Here is a 5,146-nt window from a genome sequence, read left to right as displayed (position 1 = left end):
GAATCATCCGTGTGTGCAAAAATCTGTGGGTGCGGTTGAGTTCTCTAAGGGAGTGAGTACAGATGGAGAATAGAAGGGGAACCAGAACTGAACCTTGAGGGACTCCCACAGTTAGGGGGTGGGAGGAAGGGGAGGAGTCCATGAAAGAGACCGAGAAGTAGTGTCCAAAGACATAGAAAGAGAACCAGGAGAGGATGATGTCAGTGAAGCCAAGTTTGATCAAGTAATACATAGCAGGCCAGAGCTCGTGCCCAGAATAACACAACAGCCCAGATTCCGAATGGAAACTGCAAGCCTACATGTGCCAGGACATTGAAAGGCTAATCCCAGAGATTTGGAAGTTATGAATTGCCAAATCCAGAGGTACCGGTTCGGTCTGACAAGGCCGGGAAAGTTTGCAACCTCCTGCAGCTCTCCTAGGAGAGACCCCTGATTCCTTTCACTGATGCTCAGGTTCTCTACCAGCCCAGTTTGGTACTCAGATACCACAGGTTTGAACAGATTTGTGCCAGGGCTCTGGGCCATGCTGGGGTCCCAGATTTATGATCCCTGTCTGGCTCAACCATCTCATTCCATTGCCCCGCTAGAAACCTGCTAGAAGCCCTCCCTTCCCAACACATCTTGGCTACCCTGTGGATTACTCACCTGAGAAACAGGTTAAAGAAGCTTCAGAGACGAGAGCTGGAGAGCCTTTTATTAAGTGTAAAGTAAAAGGAAAGTGAAAGGAATGGTGGAATTTGTAACACCTTAGATGAGCAGATGACTAATAAAACTAAACTTCAAGAGATGATGTTCGTGCAGTTTGAAAAAAATAACTTTCAACCAAAACAACTTGGACAGGTGGCATACAAGGTTATTCAGCATTATTGCAAAAGATTGTACGTATGGTTTGAAAAGGCCGAGAGACTTGGAGAGCATCCTAGGACAACCAGATGCAAATTTACGGTAAAAAAAAATTGGAACCCTCCTTAGGTAACCCTCTCAATCAGTCAATTTACTGTCTACTGAGCACTGTATCATGTGCTTGGGAGAGCACATCAGAAGCAAAACAGACATTCTCTGATCTCAAAGGGCTTACATGCAGACACGCTTCTTTCTTATTTCTCAAACCAGCCAGTCAGCACACTCCAGTCAGTCTCAAACCAGCCAGTCAGCCAGCAGTACACTCCAACCATAATCAGTTGGTAATATTTGTTGAGTTCCACTGTATTCAGAGCACTATAGTAAGCACTTGGGAAACTACAACTGAATTATTGAAAAAATGAACCGTCAAGGCAATTACAATCTAAATGGGGGACAGGCACTAAAATACATTTCAGGTAGGGGGAAGCAATAGTGTATAAGGATATAGACATTAAGTACAACCAGTGTCAGGGGTGGGGGTGAGTACCTAAGTCCTTTGGAAGTGAAGTGGCAGGATTGGGGGAAATAGGGTGGGGGGATGATAGATTAATCTGAAGAAGATGTGATTCAGAAGGGCTTTCAAGATGGGGAGAAGAGTGGTCTGCTGAATGTGAAGTGGGAGGGAGTTCCAGGCAGGAGGAAGTGTGTGAGCCAGGGGTTGGCAGTGGGAAAGATGAGAATGAGGCCCTGCGTGCAGGTTATTGCTCTTCAAAATCTTGCTTAAATTGCAAGTAAAAGAAGATTGACTTGGGAGGTCAAATCCTGATGTTGAAAAATGGTTTTATTACACTGACATGGATGAAAGAAAAAATTTATGCTGGTGTTACTCTCCCTTCACAAATTTCTGAAAAAATGAGGAAAATGCTATCATTTTTAGCCAACTGTGTAACAAACTCTCAGAAGTTTTACTATCCAACCCTCCCCAGAGCGCTATTATATTAATGGAGGGAAGCATGGAAAATTTAGGGGTCTGTCTCAGAACCGAATGGCTAGGGAAATCTGAGTCCCCTCTGACATATTAAATGTCCAAGGATATCTGTCTGACTCTTCATTTTTATAGCAACTTCTACTTTGCCTAAGCACCTAAATTCACACCTTATAAAGTACGGACAGCTGGGAAGGATTTTTAATACCAGTCACATATCCATATGACTTATCTCTTTCTCTCCCCCCAGTTCTCTCTCTCCTTCACCCACATGAGCTCAATAGGCCCAGCCCAATAAATACCTGAATTTCTGGCTCTAGTTTTGTTCATTAGTTAATCATTCAATATTTCATTTAAGTCCCTCTCCGACTCTTCAGGGTCATGAGAGGTTATAAAGAAGGAACAGGAGACATCCTGTAGATTCCAGCTTCCTGATGCCCACCCCTGAGCCCCAGGTGGGGCAAGAACTGATTATCCTGTATCTACCGTAGCACTTAGCAAAATACTTGACATACAGTAAGCACTTAATTGATTCCATCATTCATTCATTCATTCAATCGTATTTATTGAGCACTTACTGTACAGACCTTTGAACTAGGTGCTTGGGAGATCCTTGTCTTATGCTGTTGAGTTGTCTCTGACCCATAGCGACTCCATGGACACATCTCTCCAGAAGGCCCCACTTCTATCGGCAATCGTTCTGGTAGTATATCCATAGAGTTTTCTTGGTAAAAATACAGAAGTGGTTTACCACTGCTTTCTTCCTCAGGAAACTAGAATCTCCGCCCTCAACTCTCTCCCATGCTTCTGCTGCCCAGCACAGGTGAGTTTTGACTTGTAGCAGATTGCCTTCCCCTCGCTAGCCACTACCCAAGCTAGGAATGGAATGGGTATTCCTCTGCTTGATTCTCCTTCCCATAGTCGAGAATGGTAGAGCACTGGAAACTCTCCAGTTGCAATCCTGAGAAGGGCTTGGGAGACTACAATACAACAATAAACAGACACATTCCCTGCCCACAACGAGCTGCAGTCAGGCATCATTATTGTTCAGACTTAAAGGGAGGCAAAGTAGTCACCAATTTGTTTCCTCATCAGTCATCCACCAGCATCATCCCTTCTGTGTGATCTACCTCCCTTCTGCATTGTCTGTGTATTTGGATCTGTACTCCTTGGGCACTTGGTATTCACCCATCCTCAGCCCCACAACAATTTAGTTGTATTAATGTCTGTCTCCCCATCTAGACTGTGAGCTCATTGTGGACAGGGATGTGTCTTCCAATTCTATTGTATTAGACTCTCCCAAGTACTTAGTACAGTGTTTTGTATACAGTAAGCACTGGGGGTGAGGCATCAAATAATAATAATAATAATGGTGTTTGTTAAGCACTTACTATGTGCCAGGCACCATTCTAAGCACTGGGGTAGATACAAGGTAATGAGATTGTCCCAAGTGGGGCTTAATCCCCCTTTTACAGATGAGGGAACTGAGGCACAGAGAAGTAAAGTGACTTGCCCACAGTCCCACAGCTGATAAGGGGTAGAGTCAGGATTAGAACCCACGACCTCTGACTCCCAAGCCTGTGCTCTTTCCACTAGACTATCTGCTTCTTTTAGGCTCATTTGGCTCATCAAGGCTTATTTGGAGGTGGGGAGGGCCTCTCTGCTACCTAAATCCTCAGACAGAATGAAGCTCCACTTGCCCACCCTGACTCTAAGCATGATCCTAGAAGGAGTGGCAGAAGACCTGGGCAGGGCCAGACTAGGTTGAAATAGTATGATAGGGCTGCAGAGTGAGTCTGTCTCGCCAAGTGGCTCTGCCTCTCGTCTGCTGGGTGACCTTGGACAAGTCACTTCACTTCTCTGTATGTCAGTTAACTCATCTATAAAATGGGGATTAAGACTGTTACCACTTGTGGGACAGGGACTGTCTCCATCATGATTGCCTTGTCTTTAATAATAATAATGTTGGCATTTGTTAAGCGCTTACTATGTGCAGAGCACTGTTCTAAGCGCTGGAGTAGATTCAGGGTAATCAGGTTGTCCCACATGAGGCTCACAGTTAATCCTCATTTTACAGATGAGGTCACTGAGGCCCAGAGAAGTGAAGTGACTTGCCCACAGTTACACAGCTGACAAGTGGCAGAGTCGGGAGTCAAACCCATGACCTCTGACTCCGAAGCCCAGGCTCTTCCCACTGAGCCACGCTGCCTTACTTCACTTCGTACAGTACCTGGCACATAATGAGCACTTAAGAAATACGACATAAAAATAGCAAACTCATAGGTCCAGAACTCTACCTCCAATTCTAAGCAAACCTAGATTTTGGCATGAGTTATACTTGGAGAGTGAGGCAGTGTTTCCAGAGAAGTTAATCAATCAATCAGCTCCCAAAATGCCAAAACACTTAAAGCTTAAAGCGTTAAAGCTTCTCTCTACCACCAGCCCCAACTCTGGCTGCTGATGTGTGGATGGCGATACAGTCTCACTCTGCTGCCCGATCGTATTTCAACCTAGTCTGGCCCTTCCCAGGTCTTCTGCAACAGATTCCCGAGGGCCTTTCCACATATAATCGCATCTCCCAACCACATCACAGCCCTGCTTTCCCAGTTGAGAAAAACACATTCAATCCTTTGAGCCAGGAAGAGAAACACAGGAAACAATTAAGCAGGGAATAAACCTAAGTAGCTTTCTACCCGATTTGTTTGCAATTGGTTCAGTACAACTCACAGAGCAAATTTGCTGGCGTCAATGAAGTATGCCTGCAACGCATACAGAGATTAAATGCATGTAGGTTTAATAAATCACCTAGAATGTAAATACTAGTGGTCTTCTAATGACATTTTTTTTTCCCCATGGAATTAAAACTAAACCCTCCCTAATCTGAAGCTTCTTGCTTGGTGGCACCTTAAATTGAGGCTGTGGTCAGAATATTGGCCAAACGGTTGTATTCCTATCATTGTCGAGAAGCAGCAAGGCCTTGTGGAAAGAGCACGAACCTTGGAGTCAGAGGACCTGGGTTCTAATCCCAGCTCTGTCATTTTCTTGCTGCGTGACCTTGGACAAGTCATTTAACTTCCCTGTGCCTCAGTTTCCTCAATTGTAAAAGGGGGATTGACTCTTACTGGCTACTTACTTAGAGCGCGATCCCCAAGTAGGACAGGAAATGTATCCATTCTGATTAACTTGAATCAACCCCAGAACTTAATACAGTCCCTGTACAATACACATGGAAAGCACTTAACAAATGCCGTAATAATAATAGTAATTATATTTCAAATTGCATCCATTTTCAGTACAAGTTGCAAACCATCCTACCAT

At 44.5% G+C, this 5,146-nt stretch overlaps 1 non-coding gene across 1 annotated transcript; it reads right to left on the bottom strand.

Annotated features, from left to right (window-relative positions):
* Window positions 1-2,661: 2,661 nt before the first annotated feature.
* Window positions 2,662-2,799, bottom strand: LOC114815758. The gene has a single exon (XR_003763561.1). It is a non-coding gene; the product is annotated as a small nucleolar RNA SNORA7 (small nucleolar RNA).
* Between the last annotated feature and the right edge of the window lie 2,347 nt (window positions 2,800-5,146).

Source organism: Ornithorhynchus anatinus, chromosome 12, assembly GCF_004115215.2.
Source record: "Ornithorhynchus anatinus isolate Pmale09 chromosome 12, mOrnAna1.pri.v4, whole genome shotgun sequence".
Classification (NCBI taxonomy): domain Eukaryota; kingdom Metazoa; phylum Chordata; class Mammalia; order Monotremata; family Ornithorhynchidae; genus Ornithorhynchus; species Ornithorhynchus anatinus.
This window is presented reverse-complemented; position numbering and strand designations above follow the sequence as displayed.